Below are 24,344 nucleotides of genomic sequence, written 5' to 3'. Positions count from 1 at the left end.
ATTGCAAAACTATGACCGGGGGTGTAAACTGTGGAGGGGGGCGCCGCACACAGCTAACGATTGTTGTTCTGTGTTCTAGGCGCCCCTCCTCATATATATAGGTGGGAGGGAGCACTGGTGCGTGCCGGTCCTAAACAAACGGTTTTTAACCCCTTTCCGCGACGGCATTTGGGACCATCGCCAAGTGAGTGTGTGCGATAGGGTGTCCTTCCCACACGACCCAGAAACCGTCGGGCATATGGAGCAGTGATCCAGAGGCCTTCCAAAATGTAATCATGTGCGATGCAGCACACACTAAATTCTTTCGCACGTGTGGTATCGGTGATTAAGCATTTCTAATGACGCAGTGAAACCATACGGTCTGTCGTAACGAACCGTTCGGGAAACAGTATGTAAGGCACATGGGCCAACATATGAACTGTGTGCGATTTGTGCCCCATCGCACACGAGTTCTCTGCGTAACCCGTCTGCCATGCTAGACTCCATCTCACACGTTTGCCAACAATTACCGTCTGCGATAATGTTCTATCACAAACAGTTCAGGAGCCACTTCGCACACATACAAGTGCTGAAGACCGTTTGTGATTTGTTGGGTAACACCGACGGTTGCCGCAAGAGTAACGTGTGCTTTTCGTTTGGGATCCCACACGTTTCCTGAAAAGATTACGACTAGGATTGTATTTTGCATTGGGCACGGTTTACTCCTAGTTCTCGTGTGCGATAACGCGATATCACAAACGGTTCCGGAGACCCTACCCTACGCACACGTAGTAGCGCTGCAAATCGTTTGTGATCTGCTGTGTATCACCGACGGTTCCGCTACAATTGACGTATGCTTTCCGATGTGGATCACACACACTCATTTAGTTGAACCGTGTGCGGAGCAATTGCCAGGTCAAAACAAAAATATCCCATTTTGAATCGTCACGCAAAAAGCAAATTCGCCACAATATTCAATTGAACAAATAAACAAAAATATCCCGTTTTGAATCGGCACGCAAAAAGCAAATTCGCCACTATATTCAATTGAAAAAATAGTGTCCACAGGAAGAACATTCATCAGATTTCGCAACAATTGCAATTGAACATATGCTAGCTAAATTCCAATGATTTGTCCACACATATATGCATTACATAATTAATCATAGTGTACGAAATATGAAGACCTCATCAGATGGAAAACAATGGATCCATGCATTATATGTTTAGCGGCTAACTCTTACTCAATGTTTCAGGAGAACGCATGATGAAATCTTCATTATCACCAGTGGGATTGATGTAGTGATCCAGGAATAAGTCGCTGATAAATCTCCGAACCATCAGCAATTCACCAGCAGGGAGGGGTTCAGGGGAACTCGGTTTTAAGATGAGCTGCAGTATTTTTAAGATCAGAATGTGCCATATGAGTGGAGTAGAAGATATTAATTAAGATAGACTTACTGGTACTAATTCACGAGGATCGTCACAACTATCAGCAGATTTGCAGATGGAGATCATGTGTCTGCAAATATAGTATCCGCAAAGGTTGGTCCCTGCTTCTTGCTGAGGACACTGAAATTTTTTGTACAAAATTAGTCATGTATTTGTCATGTTAGAAACAACCTAACCGGTGTTAGATGTATTATTTTTTTCTTTGGACAAAATAGAAAGAGGTTTATTTAGAAGCTTGAACATTTGACTAGCGTAAGGAAAGGTATTTGCAGACTGTTGGATAAATTTTCCGAAAATAACGGATTTCGTGTGTTACCAAAGAAATGATCTCGTGCTGCAGAGGTTGTTCCTTCTTGAACAGGTTCCCTGGTTTAGTATTCCACAATGCGAGCACACTGCAAATGATGATGAATTTTGACAACATCAATTATTGAACCAGATATGAATGCAAATTAATTTCAACATCATAGAATTCAATACCTATCCAAGAATTGTTGAACATGCGTCAGATCCTGAGCGTTTGTTGACTCTCTGAGAGAATCGATGTAGTAAACTGTGTTCTTCTTTGGAACAATGAATACCAATATCCAGTGATTGCTACATATTAAGAAAGCCATTGATGACCCACAAGTATAGGGGATCTATCGTAGTCCTTTCGATAAGTAAGAGTGTCAAACCCAACGAGGAGCAGAAGGAAATGACAAGCGGTTTTCAGTAAGTTATTCTCTGCAAGCACTGAAATTATCGGTAACAGATAGTTTTGTGATAAGGAAATTTGTAACCAGTAACAAGTAATAAAAGTAAATAAGGTGCAGCAAGATGGCCCAATCCTTTTTATAGCAAAGCACGAGCCTGGACAAACTCTTATATGAAGGAAAACGCTCCCGAGGACACATGGGAATTATCGTCAAGCTAGTTTTCATCACGCTCATATGATTCGCGTTCGTTACTTTGATAATTTGGTATGTGGGTGGACCGGTGCTTGGGTGCTGCCCTTTCTTGGACAAGCATCCCACTTATGATTAACCCCTATTGCAAGCATCCGCAACTACAAAAGAAGTATTAAGGTAAACCTAACCATAGCATGAAACATATGGATCCAAATCAGCCCCTTACGAAGCAACTCATAAACTAGGGTTTAAGCTTCTGTCACTCTAGCAACCCACCATCTACTTATTACTTCCCAATGCCTTCCTCTAGGCCCAAATAATGGTGAAGTGTCATGTAGTCGACGTTCACATAACACCACTAGAGGAGAGACAACATACATCTCATCAAAATATCGAACGAATACCAAATTCACATGACTACTTATAGCAAGACTTCTCCCATGTCCTCAGGAACAAACGTAACTACTCACAAATCATATTCATGTTCATAATCAGAGGGGTATTAATATGCATATAGGATCTGAACATATGATCTTCCACCAAATAAACCAACTAGCATCAACTACAAGGAGTAATCAACACTACTAGCAACCCACAGGTACCAATTGAGGTTTTGATACAAAGATTGGATACAAGAGATGAACTAGGGTTTTAGAGGAGATGGTGCTGGTGAAGATGTTGATGGAGATTGACCCCCTCCCGATGAGAGGATCGTTGGTGATGACGATGGCGATGATTTCCCCCTCCCGGAGGGATGTTTCCCGGCAGAACAGCTCTGCCGGAGCCCTAGATTGGTTCCGCCAAGGTTCCGCCTCGTGGTGGCGGTGTTTCTTCCCGAAAGCTTGCTTATGATTTTTTTTCCAGGGTAAAAGACTTCATATAGAAGAAGATGGGCGCCGGAGGCCTGCCAGGGGGCCCACGAGGCAGGGGGCGCGCCCAGGGGGTAGGGTGCGCCCCCACCCTCCTGGATGGTGGGTGGCCCCCCTCTCGTACTTTCTTCGCTCAGTATTTTTTATTAAATCCAAAAATAACTTCCATGGAGTTTCAGGACTTTTGGAGTTGTGCAGAATAGGTCTCTAATATTTGCTCCTTTTCCAGCCCAGAATTCCAGCTGCCGGCATTCTCCCACTTCATGTAAACCTTGTAAAATAAGAGAGAATAGGCATAAGTATTGTGACATAATGTATAATAACAGCCCATAATGCAATAAATATCGATATAAAAGCATGATGCAAACTGGATGTATCAGCCATGAACTTACGAATGATGTTGAAATCTGAAAGACAATCAGTGTATGTGTGGTTGTTTACTTGACTTACCTTTCATGATATGGCCAGAGAAATGATTCTGCATGGGACCTGTTTTCGAAGATACGGACGACCGTGTTAACGGCCCAGTCCCATCGCTCCTTACCATCTAATGCCGTGCCATTTGCTAATGCAGGATCTATGAAATACACACTCTCCATTTGTCTTCTCTGCGCGTTCAATCCCCTGAGAGGAATAAAATGCAGTTAGTTGTTTATCATTTACATCCTTGTATGGAGAAGTTGATCAGAGTTTGCTAAGTACATACAAAATCAGGCATCTAACAAGAGTGGCATCGAGCACGTTGAAGTTGAAGAAGAGATGTAAGTCCTCGAAACTCACATTGATGGAACCAGCATCATGTCAGAAATGATCTCTGTTGTAGTGGACTAGCAAAGCATGATGACCTGCTGACATTTGATCCATGCAATATTCATGTAACTCGCGGCAAATGGAGCTGCACTCATCAAAGTATTCACCAACAAGAAATGGCTGGCCATGGATGTACTTGCGTGCTTCAAGTACGCCTAATTTTCTTTTAGCAAGCAACAATTCTACTTCTTCATCATTCATGGCGTCAGAAATAATATTACTCCCCGATTCGAACAAGCTTCTATTAATTTGGTTCTGAGCGATGAGTGCTTTAAGTAAGAGGCAATCATTCTCTTTCCTCTTCACTCTCCCGCTGCGCTTCCTCGTGGTCGTGGGTGTAGCCTTTTTGGCCACTTCCTTCTTGGTACTTGAAGCATTTCTGGCAGAACGCCTGGTTGGCTGCAAGGTAGACTGCCGAGCAGATGGTGAAGCTTGGACGGACTGCTTAGCAACTGGTTTATCTATGCCGGACCGCTGAGCTGGCGGTGTTGCTGTGACGGACTGCTGGGCTGTAGGAGCAGAGGCATCGGACTGCTGACCATGCGTTGAAGCTATGTCGGGTTTCTGCGCAGGTGGTGCCAACTTGTCGGTGTGTTGAGGAGGCCGTGCCTACGCGTTGGTTTGCTGAGCAGGAAGTGCTGACGCGTTGGTATGTTGATCACGCGCCTGTGGACCAACGGACTGATGAGCAGTCGGTTCTGGACCTACAGACTGCTTAGCAGGCGGTTCCGAAGCATCAGACTACTTAGCAGTCTGTTCCACCAGGTTGGTCTGCTGAGCTTGTGCTGCAGCTGGGTCTTCCCCCGCTGCTTCAGTGGCCGGCATCTGAACCGGTGGTGCGTCATCAGCAGTTGTAGGCCTTGCCACTGGCTGCTTTGGGGTGGAGGATGACATGGCCTGTACGCCACAAAGTCGGGCCGGCTGGATGCATCAGCCCGCGAGAGCTGTTGTGGCAAGTAGAGCATCATCGGTTGAGGGGCGACACTGGTTGCTCTTGGCGGGGCTTCAGGAATCTCATCGATGAACTCTATTTCCTTTCGTGGCCACTGGATGTGATGTAACAGTGTTTCTCCCAAAGTCCTTTGCTCATCGAAGTCTCCTAGGACATTATTCAGGGCAAATTCATTGAATCCAGGCTTTACTTCAGTTACGTAGCACTTCACACAGCCCGGCTTCAATGGCACGTTGTCCAAGAAGATGCCGTCTTCCAAGAAGGGTGGGCAAACCCAGGCTGTTGCACATTTTAATGTACCTTCATAATGTGTAAGCATGCCCTTCAGTCTGTCTTTCATTCCAGATAGATCAGATATAGCATCATCACGAGCAGCTGCAGTCTCAGTGTCGCTGGGGTCAGCTGATGCACAGCTACTCTTGTGCAGTGTTGTCGCGCAATAAGCAGTATCCTCCATGCCAGCCCTGTTGGGGAACGTAGTAATTTCAAAAAAAATTCCTACGCACACGCAAGATCATGGTGATGCATAGCAACGAGAGGGGAGAGTGTTGTCCACGTACTCTCGTAGACCGAAAGCGGAAGCGTTATCACAACGCGGTTGATGTAGTCGTACGTCTTCACGATCCGACCGATCAAGTACCGAACGCACGGCACCTCCGAGTTCAGCACACGTTCAGCTCGATGACGTCCCTCGAACTCCGATCCAGCCGAGTGTTGAGTGAGAGTTTTGTCAGCACAACGGCGTGGTGACGATGATGATGTTCTACCGACGCAGGGCTTCGCCTAAGCTCCGCAACGATATTATCGAGGTGTAATATGGTGGAGGGGGGCACCGCACACGGCTAAAATATCGTATATCAATTGTGTGTCAAGAGGTGCCCCCTGCCCCCGTATACTAAACGATCGAGTGCTAAGCTAACAGAATGGGTCAAGTCAATCACATCATTCTCCTACTGATGTGATCCCGTTAATCAAATAACAACTCTTTGTCCATGGTTAGGAAACATAACCATCTTTGATTAACGAGCTAGTCAAGTAGAGGCATACTAGTGACACTCTGTTTGTCTATGTATTCACACATGTATTATGTTTCCGGTTAATACAATTCTAGCATGAATAATAAACATTTATCATGATATAAGGAAATATATAATACTTTATTATTGCCTCTAGGGCATATTTCCTTCAGTATCCCACTTGCACCAGAGTCAATAATCTAGTTCACATCGCCATGTGATTTAACATCAATAATTCACATCACCATGTGATTAACACCCATAGTTCACATCTCTATGTGACCAACACTCAAAGGGTTTACTAGAGTCAATAATCTAGTTCACATCGCTATGTGATTAACACCCAAAGAGTACTAAGGTGTGATCATGTTTTGATTGTGAGATAATTTTAGTCAACGGGTCTGTCACATTCAGATCCGTAAGTATTTTGCAAATTTCTATGTCTACAATGCTCTGCACGGAGCTACTCTAGCTAATTGCTCCCACTTTCAATATGTATCTAGACCGAGACTTAGAGTCATCTAGATTTAGTGTCAAAACTTGCATCGACGTAACCCTTTACGACGAACCTTTTGTCACTTCCATAATCGAGAAACATATCCTTATTCCACTAAGGATAATTTTGACTGTTGTCCAGTGATCTACTCCTAGATCACTATTGTACTCCCTTGCCAAAATCAGTGTCGGGTATACAATAGATCTGGTACACAGCATGGCATACTTTATAGAACCTATGGCCAAGGCATAGGGAATGACTTTCATTCTCTTTCTATCTTTTGCCGTGGTCGGGCTTTGAGTCTTTACTCAATTTCACACCTTGTAACACAGGCAAGAACTCTTTCTTTGACTGTTCTATTTTGAACTACTTCAAAATCTTGTTAAGGTATGTACTCATTGAAAAACTTATCAAGCGTCTTCATCTATCTCTATAGATCTTGATGCTCAATATGTAAGCAGCTTCACCGAGGTCTTTCTTTGAAGAACTCCTTTCAAACACTCCTTTATGCTTTGCAGAATAATTCTACATTATTTCCGATCAACAATATGTCATTCACATATACTTATCAGAAATGTTGTAGTGCTCCCACTCACTTTCTTGTAAATACAGGCTTCACCGCAAGTCTGTATACAACTATATCCTTTGATCAACTTATCAAAGCGTATATTCCTACTCCGAGATGCTTGCACCAGTCCATAGATGGATCGCTGGAGCTTGCATATTTTGTTAGCACCTTTAGGATTGACAAAATCTTCTGGTTGCATCATATACAACTCTTCTTTAATAAATCCATTAAGGAATGCAGTTTTCTTTATCCATTTGCCAGATTTCATAAAATGCGGCAATTGCTAACATGATTCGGACAGACTTAAGCATCGCTGCGAGTGAGAAAATCTCATCGTAGTCAACACCTTGAACTTTGTCAAAAACCTTTTTCCGACAAGTCTAGCTTTGTAGATAGTAACACTACTATCAGCGTCCGTCTTCCTCTTGAAGATCCATTTAATCTCAATGGCTTGCCCATCATTGGGCAAGTCAATCAAAGTCCATACTTTGTTCTCAAACATGGATCTCATCTCAGATTTCAAGGCCTCAAGCCATTTTGCGGAATCTGGGCTCACCATCGCTTCTTCATAGTTCGTAGGTTTGTCATGGTCTAGTAACATAACATCCAGAACAGGATTACCGTACCACTCTGGTGCGGATCTTACTCTGGTTGACCTACGAGGTTCAGTAATAACTTGATCTGAAGTTTCATGATCATCATCATTAACTTCCTCACTAATTGGTATAGGCGTCACAGAAACTGGTTTCTGCGATGAACTACTTTCCAATAAGGGAGCAGGTACAATTACCTCATCAAGTTCTACATTCCTCCCACTCACTTCTTTCGAGAGAAACTCCTTCTCTAGAAAGGATCCATTCTTAGCAACGAATGTCTTGCCTTCGGATCTGTGATAGAAGGTGTACCCAACTGTCTCCTTTGGGTATCCTATGAAGACACATTTTTTCGATTTGGGTTTGAGCTTATCAGGATGAAACTTTTTCACATAAGCATCGCAACCCCAAACTTTAAGAAACGACAACTTTGGTTTCTTGCCAAACCACAGTTCATAAGATGTCGTCTCAACGGATTTAGATGGTACCCTATTTAATGTGAATGCAGCTGTCTCTAATGCATAACCCCAAAACGATAGTGGTAGATCGGTAAGAGACATCATATATCGCACCATATCTAATAAAGAACGTTTATGATGTTCGGACACACCATTACGGTGTGGTGTTCCAGGTGGCGTGAGTTGCGAAACTATTCCGCATTGTTTCAAATGAAGACCAAACTCGTAACTAAAATATTCTCCTCCACGATGAGATCGTAGAAACTTTATTTTCTTGTTACGATGATTTTCTACTTCACTCTGAAATTATATGAACTTTTCAAATGTTTCAGACTTTATGTTTCATTAAGTAGATATACCCATATCTGCTCAAATCATCTGTGAAGGTCAGAAAATAATGATACCTGCTACGAGCCTCAATATTCATCGGACCACATACATCTGTATGTATGATTTCCAACAAATCTGTTGCTCTCTCCATAGTTCCGGAGAACGGCGTTTTAGTCATCTTGCCCATGAGGCACGGTTCGCAAGCATCAAGTGATTCCAAAATCCCATCAGTATGGAGTTTCTTCATGCGCTTTACACCAATATGACCTAAACGGCAGTGCCACAAATAAGTTGCACTATCATTATTAACTTTGCATCTTTTGGCTTCATTATTATGAATATGTGTATCACTACGATCGAGATCCAACAAACCATTTTCGTTGGTGTGTATGACCATAGAAGGTTTTTATTCATGTAAACAGAACAACAATTGTTCTCTAACTTAAATGAATAACCGTATTGCAATAAACATGATCAAATCATATTCATGCTCAATGCAAACACCAAATAACACTTATTTAGTTTCAACACTAATCCCGAAAGTACAGGGAGTGTGCGATGATGATCATATCAATCTTGGAACTACTTCCAACGCACATCGTCACCTCACCTTTTTACTAGTCTCTGTTTATTCTGCAACTCCCGTTTCGAGTTACTACTCTTAGCAACTAAACCAGTATCAAATACCGAGGGGTTGCTATAAACACTAGTAAGTACACATCAATAACATGTATATCCAATATACCTTTGTTCACTTTGCCATCCTTCTTATCCACCAAATACTTGGGGCAGTTCCGCTTCCAGTGACCAGTCCCTTTGCAGTAAAAGCACTTAGTCTCAGGCTTAGGTACAGACTTGGGCTTCTTCACTTGAGTAGCAACTTGCTTGCCGTTCTTTTGAAGTTCCCCTTCTATCCCTTTGCCCTTTTCTTGAAACTAGTGGTCTTATTAACCATCAACACTTGATGCTCTTTCTTAATTTCTACCTTCGTCGATTTCAGCATCGCGAAGAGCTCGGGAATTACTTTCGTCATCCCTTACATACTATAGTTCATCACGAAGTTCTACAAACTTGGTGATGGTGACTAGAGAATTCTGTCAATCACTATTTTATCTGGAAGATTAACTCCCACTTGATTCAAGCGATTGTAGTACCCAGACAATCTGAGCACAAGCTCACTAGTTGAGCGATTCTCCTCCATCTTTTAGCTATAGAACTTGTTGGAGACTTCATATGTCTCAACTCGGGTATTTGCTTGAAATATTAACTTCAATTCCTGGAACATCTCATATGGTCCATGACGTTCAAAACATCTTTGAAGTCCCGATTCTAAGCCGTTAAGCATGGTGCACTAAACTATCAAGTATTCATCATATTGAGCTAGCCAAACGTTCATAACGTCTGTATCTGCTCCTGCAATAGGTCTGTCACTTAGCGGTGCATCAAGGCATAATTTTTCTGTGCAGCAATGAGGATAATCCTCAGATCACGGATCCAATCCGCATCTTTGCTACTAACATCTTTCAACATAATTTTTTCTCTAGGAACATATCAAAAATAAACACAGGGAAGCAACAACGCGAGCTATTGATCTATAACATAATTTGCAAAATACTATCAGGACTAAGTTCATGATAAATTTAAGTTCAATTAATCATATTACTTAAGAACTCCCACTTAGATAGACATCCCTCTAATCCTCTAAGTGATCACGTGATCCATATCAACTAAACCATGTCCGATCATCACGTGAGATGGAGTAGTTTCAATGGTGAACATCACCATGTTGATCATATCTACTATATGATTCACGCTCGACCTTTCGGTCTCCGTGTTCCGAGGCCATATCTGCATATGCTAGGCTCGTCAAGTTTAACCTGAGTATTCCGCGTGTGCAACTGTTTTGCACCCGTTGCATTTGAACGTAGAGCCTATCACACCCGATCATCACGTGGTGTCTCAGCACGAAGAACTTTCGCAACGGTGCATACTCAGGGAGAACACTTTTATCTTGAAATTTTAGTGAGATATCATCTTATAATGCTACCGTCAATCAAAGCAAGATAAGATGCATAAAAGATTAACATCACATGCAATCAATATAAGTGATATGATATGGCCATCATTATCTTGTGCTTGTGATCTTCATCTCCGAAGCACCGTGCTTGTGATCTCCATCTCCGAAGCACCGTCATGATCACCATCGTCACCGGCGCGACACCTTGATCTCCATCGTAGTATCGTTGTCGTCTCGCCAACTTATTGCTTTTACGACTATCGCTACCGCTTAGTGATAAAGTAAAACAATTACATGGCGATTGCATTGCATACAATAAAGCGACAACCATATGGCTCCTGCCAGTTGCCGATAACTCGGTTACAAAACATGATCATCTCATACAATAAAATATAGCATCATGTCTTGACCATATCACATCACAACATGCCCTACAAAAACAAGTTAGACGTCCTCTACTTGGTTGTTGCAAGTTTTACGTGGCTGCTACGGGCTTAGCAAGAACCGTTCTTACCTACGCATCAAAACCACAACGATAGTTTGTCAAGTTGGTGCTGTTTTAACCTTCGCAAGGACCGGGCGTAGCCACACTCGGTTCAACTAAAGTGAGAGAGACAGACACCCGCCAGTCACCTTTAAGCAAAGAGTGCTCCCAACGGTGAAACCAGTCTCGCGTAAGCGTACGCGTAATGTCGGTCCGGGCCGCTTCATCTCACAATACCGCTGAACCAAAGTATGACATGCTGGTAACTAGTATGACTTATATCGCCCACAACTCACTTGTGTTCTACTCGTGCATAGCATCAACGCATAAAACCAGGCTCGGATGCCACTGTTGGGGAACGTAGTAATTTCAAAAAAATTCCTACGCACACGCAAGATCATGGCGATGCATAGCAACGAGAGGGGAGAGTGTTGTCCACGTACCCTTGTAGACCGAAAGCGGAAGCGTTATCACAACGCGGTTGATGTAGTCGTACGTCTTCACGATCCGACCGATCAAGTACCGAACGCACGGCACCTCCGAGTTCAGCACACGTTCAGCTCGATGACGTCCCTCGAACTCCGATCCAGCCGAGTGTTGAGGGAGAGTTTCGTCAGCACAACGGTGTGGTGACGATGATGATGTTCTACCGACGCAGGGCTTCGCCTAAGCTCTGCAACGATATTATCGAGGTGTAATATGGTGGAGGCGGGCACCGCACACGGCTAAAATATCGTATATCAATTGTGTGTCAAGAGGTGCCCCCTGCCCCCGTATATAAAGGAGCAAGGAGGAGAGGGCCGGCCAAGGGGAGGTGGCGCACCCAAGGGGGGAGTCCTACTCCCACCGGGAGTAGGACTCCTCCTTTCCTTGTGGGAGTAGGAGAAGGGAAGGGGGAAGGAGAAAGAAGCAAGGGGGCGCCCCCCTTCCCTAGTCCAATTCGGACTAGCCCATGGGGAGGGGTGCGGCCACCCTTTGGGGCCTTTCTCTCCTTTCCCGTATGGCCCATTAAGGCCCAATACGAATTCCCGTAACTCTCCGATACTCCGAAAAATACCCGAATCACTCGGAACCTTTCCGAAGTCCGAATATAGTCGTCCAATATATCGATCTTTACGTCACGGCCATTTCGAGACTCCTTGTCATGTCTCCGATCTCATCCGGGACTCCGAACTCCTTCGGTACATCAACATACATAAACTCATAATAAAACTGTCATCGTAACGTTAAGCGTGCGGACCCTATGGGTTCGAGAACTATGTAGACATGACCGAGACACCTCTCCGGTCAATAACCAATAGCGGAACCTGGATGCTCATATTGGCTCCCACATATTCTACGAAGATCTTTATCGGTCAAACCGCATAACAACATACGTTGTTCCCTTTGTCATCGGTATGTTACTTGCCCGAGATTCGATCGTCGGTATCTCAATACCTAGTTCAATCTCGTTACCGGCAAGTCTCTTTACTCGTTTCGTAATACATCATCCCGCAACTAACTCATTAGTCACAATGCTTGCAAGGCTTATAGTGATGTGCATTACCGAGTGGGCCCAGAGATACCTCTCCGACAATCGGAGTGACAAATCCTAATCTCGAAATACGCCAACCCAACAAGTACCTTTGGAGACACCTGTAGAGCACCTTTATAATCACCCATTTACGTTGTGACGTTTGGTAGCACACAAAGTGTTCCTCCCGTAAACGGGAGTTGCATAATCTCATAGTCATAGGAACATGTATAAGTCATGAAGAAAGCAATAGCAACATACTAAACGATCGAGTGCTAAGCTAACGGAATGGGTCAAGTCAATCACGTCATTCTCCTAATGAGGTGATCCCGTTAATCAAATGACAACTCATGTCTATGGCTAGGAAACATAACCATCTTTGATTAACGAGCTAGTCAAGTAGAGGCATACTAGTGACACTCTATTTGTCTATGTATTCACACATGTATTATGTTTCCGGTTAATACAATTCTAGCATGAATAATAAACATTTATCATGATATAAGGAAATATATAATACTTTATTATTGCCTCTAGGGCATATTTCCTTCACGCCTCCCCTCCCATCTGCTGGCTATCTGTCAGTGTTAGAGTCTTCTGCATCATCATTGACTCCTCAACATCCTTTCGAACAACCGGTTAAATCTCCTTCTTCAACCTTCCATACAATGCATTCTGCTTCATTTCACTCCTCGCTTTTTTCATGCTGAGCCTCTCTTCATTGCTGAGTGTGAAAGCCCTCTTGTAAGGGACATTAACACATATACCCCTTGCACAGGCAGGGGGCTCTTTTGTGTCCAGAGCAATGGACAGAATGTCACATGGCCCTGAGTTCCTGTAGAACCTTCTAGGGATCTTGGAGGCCTCTAATCACTTCATACAGTTTGGCGTCACATGCGTTTTCAAAGTAATAAGTTCCGTCATCACGCCTCTTTGCACGTGCCCGCAAGTAGTCTCTGGCGTGTTTGCCCCTGATTTCACTAAAGGCCGGATTCCCACCCGCTGCTACTGCTTCTTTGTCCTCCTGTTCCCATATCAGTTTCATGTCGTAGTATCTTGCCACACCCAAACGGTGGGGGTGTATGTTCTTCTTCTGAAGTTCCGATTGCTTGAAACTCTTCTCAGCAAACTCTTTAGTTGCCCTGACCCTATTGAATTTTGCCCAGTCAGCCTTTGTAATTTGGGGGTATGCGGGGATTGGGTCCTTGCCTTCACTCAAGTACTTCTTGTACAGCACGTGCTTCCAGTTTCTCCAAGCATCCCTAGCCTTCTTCAGTGCAGCGTGTTCCACCTGCATTCTCCACTGCTCTGGAACGTTGAAGTGATTCATGATCCCCGGACTATCCTACCCCGTGTTTCTGTGTCAGCCTTCCAAAACCCCGGCAGATTAATATTGAGCCTTGCCCTGCCAACAAATTCACACACACTCCTGAATCTCATGCATGCTTTATCTGGTTTAGTTGGAGCCCAAGACTTTAAATCAATCTCGGTTACTTCATATACACCTTTAGGCTGGTGTGTGGGCTTCCTTGGAGCGTTCCTCTGAAGGGTGCGGCCAGAGGCGTAGGCCTTGTTGGTATCCTGACCAATTGGGATCCATGCGCACATGAATAATGCCACCTTAACTTTCACATAGTCAAGCTCCCAAATCTCTTCGATGGTTCCATAGTATACCCTTTTATCAGCTTCATTTACAGTCATGCATTCTATTCGAACAGAGCTGTTCTGATACAAGGTCTTCTTATCACGTTCCTCGGTGTAGAACGTGTATCCATTTATGTCATATGCTTGGTACGTCAACACCGTAGGTGATGGCTTTTGTGCCAACCACGTAGCAATGTCATCGATGGATCCTTGTGCCAAACGATTCTTCAGCCATTCGGCGCAGTTCTTAGTGTGCTCCTTCATCTCCACATCTGATTGAGGCACCATTGGTAAGAATCTTTGGCGTATCTCCGCCAAGTGTTCTTCGGCATAAGCGATGAGAACTGGGCGGTTAAGCAGTACCGTTAAATGGGCTTTCTCTGCCAATTCTCCAGGTGCAGCCATTTGCGTGCCAGCAAGGACCGGCTTACCTTTCAGCCTTCCCTCGTGGAGAGAGAGGGGCAAACCTATAGGTCTTTATTTCATGTATTCGGTACAAAACTGATATGTCTCCGTCATATCTACTTTTCCAAACACTTTTGCCCTTGTTTTGGACTCTAACTTGCATGATTTGAATGGAACTAACCCGGACTGACGTTGTTTTCAGCAGAATTGCCATGGTGTTATCTTTGTGCAGAAACAAAAGTTCTCGGAATGACCTGAAACTTCACGGAGATTATTTTTGGAAATAACAAAAAATACTGGCAAAAGAATCAAGGCCAGGGGGTTTGATCCCTAGTATCCACTATGTTCTGAGATTGATGTTGCTATGACTTTGCTATGCTTAATGCTTGTCACTAGGGCCCGAGTGCCATGATTTTAGATCTGAACCTATTATGTTTTCATGAATATATGTGAGTTCTTGATCCTATCTTGCAAGTCTATAGTCACCTACTATGTGTTATGATCCGACAACCCCGAAGTGACAATAATCGGGACCACTCCCGGTGATGACCGTAGTTTGAGGAGTTCATGTATTCACTATGTGTTAATGCTTTGGTCCGGTACTCTATTAAAAGGAGGCCTTAATATCCCTTAGTTTCCAATAGGACCCCGCTGCCACAGGAGGGTAGGACAAAAGATGTCATGCAAGTTCTTTTCCATAAGCACGTATGACTATATTCGGAATACATGCCTACATTACATTGATGAATTGGAGCTAGTTTTGTGTCACCCTATGTTATAACTGTTGCATGAATAATCGCATCCGGCATAATTCTCCATCACCGATCCAATGCCTACGAGCTTTTCACATACTGTTCTCCGCTTATTTACTTTTCCATTGCTACTGTTACAATCATTACAAAACCCAAAAATATTACTTTTGCTACCGATACCGTTACTTCTATACTACTTTGGTACTAAATACTTTGCTCCAGATATTAAGTTATCCAGGTGTGGTTGAATTGACAACTCAACTGCTAATACTTGAGAATATTCTTTGGCTCCCCTTGTGTCGAATCAATAAATTTGGGTTGAATACTCTACCCTCGAAAACTGTTGTGATCCCCTATACTTGCGGGTTATCAAGACTATTTTCTGGCGCCGTTGCCGGGGAGCATAGCTCTATTATTTGAGTCACTCGGGATTTATATCTGCTGGTCACTATGAAGAACTTGAAAGACGCGAAAACAAAAATTTATCCCTCAACTACGAGGGGAGGTAAGGAACTGCCATCTAGCTCTGCACTTGATTCACCTTCTGTTTTGAGTAAGCTTGCGACACCTAAACCTGCTTCTGCTATTAATTCTGATATGTCGCATGTTATTGATGATGCCACTTCTGCTATGCATGATACTTATGATGAAACTACTTCTATGCTTGATACTACTGTGCCACTTGGTGAATTTCTTGATGAACAACTTGCTAGGGGTAGAGAGAATGAAATTATTGAAACTGATAATATTGATGAAAGTGATGATGAAGATTCTCCCCCTAGATATGATTTGCCTGTTGTGCCTAAGGGTTATGTTATGGATGAAGAAACTGCTAGAGACTTTCTTGCTTGCAATGATAGAAGGGATCTTAAGAAATTATTAGCTAAGCTGAAACAAAAATCTCTGAATGCTAGAATGAAATATGATCCTGCTTATGCTACTTCACCTATCTTTGTTACTGATAAGGATTATGAATTCTCTGTCGACCCTGATATAATTACTTTGGTTGAATCTGATCCTTTCTATGGCTATGAATCTGAAACTATTATGGCACATCTTACCAAATTAAATGATATAGCCACCCTGTTCACTAATGATGAGAAAACTCGCTACTATTATATCCTTAAAATATTTTCGTTCTCATTAAAGGGTGATGCTAAGATATGGTTTAATTCTCTTGATCCTGGTTGTGTGCGTAGTCCCTAGGATATGATTTATTACTTCTCTACTAAATATTTCCCTGGTCATAAGAAACAAGTTGCTTTAAGGGAAATATATAATTTTGTGCAAATTGGAGAAGAGAGTCTCCCACAAGCTTGGGGGAGGCTTCTCCAATTACTTAATGCTTTGCCTGATCATCCTCTCAAGAAAAATGAAATACTTGATATCTTTTATAATGGACTAACCGAAGCTTCCAGAGACCACCTGGATAGTTGTGCTGGTTGTGTTTTCACGGAAAGAACTGTTGATCAAGCTGAAATTCTATTGAATAATATGTTGACCAATGAAAATAATTGGACACTTCCTGAACCAACTCCTAAGCCAACTCCGAAGAAAAGGGGTGTTCTATTTCTCAGTCCTGAAGATATGCAAGAGGCAAAGAAATCTATGAAGGAAAAAGGTATAAAAGCTGAAGATGTTAAGAATTTACCTCCTCTTGAAGAAATACATGGTCTTAATTTACCGCCTGTTGAAGAAATACATGGTCTTAATTTACCGCCTGTTGAAGAAATACATGGTTTTAATCCATCACCTATTGAAGAAACACATGGTCTTGATAACCCGACACAGGTAGTAAAGGTCAATTCTCTCTATAGATATGATAAAGCTGAAATCCCTCCTACTAAGTTTGCTAGCCAATGTTTGGATGAGTTTGATAACTTTATGGTTAAGCAAGAAAACTTCAATGCTTATTTTGGTAGGGAATTAAAACGCAATGCTTATATGATTGAACACTTGGGTGATTATATGTCTAGAGTTAAAGGTGAACTTAAACTCATTAGTAAACATGCTTCTATGGTTACCACTCAAGTAGAACAAGTACTTAAAGCTCAGAATGATTTGCTCAATGAATTGAATAGTAAGAATAATGACTTTGCTGTTAGAGTTGCAACTAGAACTGGTAAAATGACTCAGGAACCTTTGTATCCTGAAGGCCATCCTAAGAGAATTGAGCAGGATTCTCAGAGAAATAATATTGATGCACCTAGTCCTTCTAAAAAGAAGAAAAAGAAAAATGATAGGACTTTGCATGCTTCTAGTGAACCTGTTGTAGACACACCTGAGAATCCCAATGATATTTCTATTTCTGATGCTGAAACACAATCTGGTGATGAACATGAACCGAGTGATAATGTTAATGATAATGTTCATGTTGATGCTCAACCTAGCAATGATAATGATGTAGAAATTGAACCTGTTGTTGATCTTGATAACCCACAATCAAAGAATCAACGTTATGATAAGAGATACTTTGTTGCTAGGAAGCACGGTAAGGAAAGAGAACCATGGGTTCAGAAACCCATGCCTTTTCCTCCCAAACCATCCAAGAAAAAGGATGATGAGGATTTTGAGCGCTTTGCTGAAATGATTAGACCTATCTTCTTGCGTATGCGTTTGACTGATATGCTCAAAATGAATCCTTATGCTAAGTATATGAAGGATATTGTTACAAATAAAAGAAAGATACCGGAAGCTGAAATTTCCACCATGCTTGCTAATTATACTTTTAAGGGTGGAATACCAAAGAAACTTGGAGATCCAGGAGTACCAACTATACCATGCTCCATTAAAAGAAATTATGTTAGAACTGCTTTATGTGATCTTGGAGCCGGTGTTAGTGTTATGCCTCTCTCTTTATATCGTAAACTTGATATGAATAATTTGACACCTACTGAAATATCTTTGCAAATGGCCGATAAATCAACTGTTATACCTGTCGGTATTTGTGAGGATGTGCCTGTTGTGGTTGCAAACGTTACTATTTTAACGGACTTCGTTATTCTTGGTATTCCCGAGGACAATAGTATGTCTATTATTCTTGGAAGACCCTTTTTGAATACTGCAGGGGCTATTATTGATTGCAACAAAGGCAATGCCACTTTTCATGTTAATGGCAATGAGCATACGGTACACTTTCCGAGGAAACAACCTCAAGTTCATAGTATAAACTCTATTGGAAAAATTCCATCGATTATTTTTGGAGGTTTTGAATTTCCTCTTCCTACTGCCAAGAAGAAATATGATATTCTTATTATTGGGGATGTGCATATCCCCGTTGAGGTAACATAGTGCTATTCGAAAATTCTCCGGTTTCATGCAATTCGGAATGAGTTTGCTAACAAGACCTGATCAACCTTGTTAGTGGATTCCTTTTGATGAGCATGAGATTAACATATGTCCTTATAGCCAAGAGGCCTTTACGAGCTTCCACCATAAAATCCCCGTGCAACAGCAAGCACTTTCCAGTATAGTTGGATGAACAGCTATCCCAAGGATGTCCTCGTGTGGTGTCCAATGTAAGGCACTCAAGTGACGTCGTATTCTCAATGATATGGCATGTCAGCTCAACTAAGCTCTTCGCAGAGGAGAAACCAATGATCTTCACTGTCTTAAGGCTATCATGGCGGTGTCCTGGCATCTCCCTCAAATGTGATGTATCTCCCACGATTGATTCGTGCAACATTTTTACTTGCAACACCTAAAGATGATAGGCCAAATAGTTGGATTAATAGTTCCATCATTAAAACTAAATAATCTTGCGGGATGGGCAATGGACTTACGTTCATGACAAGGGTCTCCAAGGAAGGAGAAGCATCAAAAAAGGATATCAGAGAACAATAATCGTAGGTTGGGGAAAATACCACTGCACTAAGATCAACACTCAAGTACTTAAGATGTAAGAACTTGCTACTAGGTAGCACTGGTGTATCAATCATCTGCACAAAGACATCTCAGATCAATCATACTATGTATATCAACAGATAAAGATTCCTAAAGATTTAGTGTATACCTCATGAGATGAACATATGGTAAGAGCTTCAACATATTGCAAGCTAGACGGAAAATCAGCACAAACATAGCTGACAGCACCAGGAAATGACATGACAAGCTTCTTCAATTGCAATGCTACTCCAAGTGGTAGTTGTACTTGGGTGTGACCCCTAAACTAAAAATTAGAAAGGTTTTGAGCTTCTATCTCTATAAGCAGCAAGCTGCAGTCAAACACTTCAAGATATCCAAGTTGTTGCAAATGAAATGGTATCTTCAAGCAACTTATATTATTGCAACGTCTGAGTTGCATCCGTTGCAAAGCAAAAGAATTGTGAAGAAGAGACCCCAATTGGTCCCCCGTGATATCAACATCACACAACTCAAGTCTTGACAAGCTTTTCAAGCACAACCCGGCAGTGGAAGAGAAAGCACAACAAGAAAGATTTATATACCGAATCGAGTTTCCACTCTCATTAGCTAAAACTGACCATGGAAAGTTGTAATATCTTCCAGACTTTCTAGATAGCTGAACAGTGAGTTCTTCAATCCCCGGTGTAATAACAGTCTGAAGCCAGCTATCAAGGTTACAGACCTGGTCATTGTAATAACGGAAAACAATCTCGAGTGTCTTTATGGCCATGCATAAGCGGTTTTTTAAAATGTGGTCGACCTTGCTGGTGAAATTTCTCACTATTTCATCCTCTCCACATGATCTTTTATCCATGCCCAATGCTTTCATACTGAAAGCAAGGTTTGGATGGCATCTCCAAAAACGTTGAAATGCATTTGACACGCAAGCAACTTGAGCAGCATCTCGCATTGGCAGTAGGGAATATATATGACACCAGATATCCTGCACGCACAAGAATGTGAGAAAAGCTGAACATGGTCAGGTATAATTATTTCAAATGGACAAAAGAAATAAAGAAAACCATGTCGAGTAACATTTCAACCCAAGTGCTTGCACATGATTGCAACGCTATACATAGGCACACCATGCAATTGTGCTGACTTCTGAGTAAAGGGCGGTTACTTTCCTAAATGTCTTATTAGTGGTTCTAAAAGAATAGTCTTAGTATCATCTAGTTACTATGAGTGAAACCATTGTATTCCATCAAACTCACATATACTCACGTTCATGACGAATGGCGAGGCGAGTTCATACACACAGTCACACAGAGCACCAGACACTAACTTCATAGACACAGTCACACAGCCTAACTTCATAATGATAGCAAATTAAATCATTACTTATGCCGAGCACCAGCCACTAACACCAGGATAAAATGTTGCAGTGCAGTAGCCTTAGCAGCCTAGCACTAGCAACAATAGCGACATATCCAAAAATATTCCGTCCAAATTGACCACTTTTCAGTTCTACTAGTATGAAGACGTGTAACTTACATGGTCCTAAACTCGCTCATAATTTTGGTGCGACCATGTTAACTGGGTATATAGAAGTGCAAAACAAAGAAGGATAGAGATAACTATGCAACCGCGGAAGAAGTTTCCTCTATAAAAAAATATCATTTCACCACAGAATGAGCAGCTGAGTTTATATCATTATTTACTGGTTAAAGAGCCCAATGTCAATTGGACTAGGAAAATAGTGCAGTCAAAATATTGGTCTTTTAATGGAAGGGAGTTGTATAAAAATAACATCATAAGTCAAATTAGTGGTAGATATAGACACTCAGGATATATATACTGTAGCAAGCATGGGCACAAATATGGTTATTTGTCTGAATTAAATAATGTATCAAGGAAAGGACAGGGCCTCTGTAGATACATATGGAAGTTATATCATGAAGATTGAGTTTTAACTGCCAAGGATGGCATGTGCTAGGCATGGAAGAAGCTAACAATAAGTTTGGCTATTTTTAATTTATTTTCTAAACAAAGTTTTCTGTCGAAGGACCCCGAAGCTGGTATAACATGTCAAACTTTGTTACATCACAACCCATAGGAGGACCCTAAAAAAATAAAACTTAGTCCTTCACTTTTGCACACAGGACTTGGATCAAACAAAAGAAACACAATCGAGTCTTGGAGCTGCAGCCAGTCTATCAGGAGACGATGACTACGTTATCACCAACAAAATCACACCTTACCAACACGAGTAGAGACACTCTCAACTTGTTTGCTGAGGACACCCGACCAAGGCGGCAAGGGGAGAAGGGCCTCCAAAATATGGAGGTTGAACAAGGAGGTGAAGGGGATTGGCGTCAGGCCTCGCAGCCGGCGATCAACCCTCAGCACCACATATCGGAGTATTTAGAGTACCAGTATGCATAAATAGCAGGACACTGAATCCAGATTTCAGACCATAAAACCACATCAAGAAAGACACAAGCCACTGCTAAGAGAAGTAACTCTATGAAATCTACCCCTCCTTACTAAGACAAGAGGGGATCTAACACTCATGAGTCATGACAGACATTTTTCTGCAGGAAGTATAAGAAAAAACAAAGCTACTGATGCAGTAGGATTGTGGCAGGTTGCAGTACTAAAAGATATGTTCATACTCCCTCCGTCCGGAAATACTTGTCAGCAAAATGGACAAAAAGGGATGTATCCCAAACTAAAATACGTCTAGATACATCTCCTTTTATCCATTTTGATGACAAGTATTTCCGGACGGAGGGAGTACTAAATATTTACCAAGCATAGTTCAACCAATTAGTATAGTTAGAGCATTCATAGCCCATCATCAGCGTTTCATGGCGTACCTCTGGAAGATGCGGCCCAGGGTGTTGTGTTTCACCACCTTGGGAACTATGATCTTGTTTGCAGGTTGAGTCCTTTCTGTCAACCTTTGAATCAGCTGGTCCATCTGCAATACATAATGCATGATTACAGGTGGAAAGTTACAAGGAAAAAAAGTGAAGCATGCATATGCACATGCTGAAGCAGAAATCGTTTTTCTTGTCCAACTTTAGTCAACAGAAATAATGCTTTTCGAGCTAGACACCCAAGTTTCAATTAAAGAAAAAGACTATTGAATGTAAATTGGTACAAAACATTGCAATACCACCCAAGTATATTGTCCACGGTGCTCAAACAAATAAAACAAGACAGGGGAACACATAATCGACAGGGTGCATAGACAGTCAACTTGGGCTCCCCTATGTTGTGTTGCCAAGGATCGTCTCAGACCACGTCAAGGCAGCCACCTGCTAACTTTAGCATGGAAGACACATGGGGCCTCTCAAATCCAATGTATGTTTACTGCGTAGAAAAGGATTCCCCCCGCCCGCTCGCGGGTTACGGCGAGCGGGGCTATTCACTGTAGAGTTTTTGTTTCTTGCGATACTGTCTATCAATCTTTACTGCGTATTTGAGCGGCTATACTAATGTTATAGCAAATTTCATAACATGGGTACATATGAACAACACACACAAAATTTGATCTTTCCCAAATCGATCAACAAAATTCTTTTATACTACCATAGAAACCTAACTTACTCAAATAGTTTTCTCTATGAAAAAAAATCAAAATTTTACGCTCAAATAGACATTAGCGCCCTGTTCGGAATCGCGCCGCTCCACAACTCCGCTCCTGGAGCAGGCAGAGCTGCATTTGAAAATCACGGAGCTGCAGTTTCCTCGCTATTCCGGGAGTGGGTGGGTTGCCGAACAGGGCCTAGGTTAAATCAACCTACAAGAATCTGCTTGCCTTACCTGGTATTGTTCCACAAAACTTGGGTCCAGATGAAAATAACAGCGAGGCGCTGACTTACTATGGGGTTGTATTTGCAGGCGACGACTTTCCCGCTGCATCGACATCACCCGATTGAGCATCAGCTGACCTAGGGTTAAGGAATCTCGATTAGGATCTCGCTCTCGCGAGTACGGCTCGATTTGGATCGAACAGGACGAAGGGGGGGGGGGGATTGCGTCGGCGCGGGCGGAAGGGTGTAAACCTTGGACTTGAGGAGACACAAAGGGAGGAGAGATGCATTATTGTTTTTTTTTGGGTGAGACGCATTAATTGTTTTTTTTCGGTGAGACGCATTAATTGTTGGAGATACTGTAGCTTTAGTATTGCAATTGATGGTATGCCCCACCATTACCCTGTGTCTCTAGACGAAATGCCAAACATTAAAAATAAACATCTATCTTTCCAGATGACAGTAATCAGAGGGTGAATAAGATTAAAAAACTGAACAAAAAAAACGATAGTACCCGATGCAATCTAGAATGCCCAAAAATAATTAAAATCTTGTCCAAAAACAAGCTGCACAAAAAATTCTGATTTTTTTACATAAATTAAGAATAATCATAGTAGTGTACTATTCAAATTTCATCTGATTTTGGAAAAGGGGCCAAAGAGAAAACCAGATTTCAAATTTCTGTCCAAATTTGTTTAATTTCAGTTAAAAAATTAAAATGTCCAGAAAAATGTGAAAAATTACAGAAAAACAATAAAAATTATAGTATGGCACTCTTGAATTTTCAGACAATTATGAACAAGTACCAAAGAGAAAACAACATTTCAAATTTCTATCCAGATTCGTCCAAATTTTGGACAAAAAATTTCAACTCCACAATGGGCGAGGTGGAGGATGTTCTCGGTGGAGATAGATTAGGCGGATCAAGGATGGCGGATCCCATTGATGTATGGATTCCAGCGGAGAGGAAGAAGAGCTGCCGTTTGATTAACCAAGTCAACTAGGCGAGGGTGGGTTGTTACGCAACTGAAAGTGCAACTCTCTTCTGTGGGCTTTAGTGATAACAACAATATGATTTGAAGATTAATCTTGCCTGTTAAGTTTATACAAAGGTGGATTAGTCAAAACTGTTGATGCAAAGATGGATGTGGACCCCTAATTTATCAAAGATTGAAGAAGGCAATATACTCAGTTCAAATCTCTTTTATATTTATCCGAGTATAGGAAAGTTGGTGACTCAATGAAATTAAGGTGGAACTCTTTCATCTTTTATGCATCTTATAAAAATAGACAACCCCAAACTCTATCATATATGCCGCCAAAATAACCAAAATATTCATCTCAGTATAAGCATACTGTGCTATCTTTACATGCTCTGTAAATAGGTGCCGGAACTTCCAACAGGACCTAAGGGAGCTCCTAGAATCTGATTCTGCCTCCAGCGTAGACTTC

General features: G+C 42.0%; 1 pseudogene; it reads right to left on the bottom strand.

Moving 5' to 3' along the window:
* The window catches only part of LOC141022935 (uncharacterized), a 31,174-nt pseudogene extending 10,667 nt beyond the window's left edge, over positions 1-20,507 (bottom strand).
* Between the last annotated feature and the right edge of the window lie 3,837 nt (positions 20,508-24,344).

Source organism: Aegilops tauschii, chromosome 5 (genome assembly GCF_002575655.3).
Source record: "Aegilops tauschii subsp. strangulata cultivar AL8/78 chromosome 5, Aet v6.0, whole genome shotgun sequence".
Classification (NCBI taxonomy): Eukaryota; Viridiplantae; Streptophyta; class Magnoliopsida; order Poales; family Poaceae; genus Aegilops; species Aegilops tauschii.
This window is presented reverse-complemented; position numbering and strand designations above follow the sequence as displayed.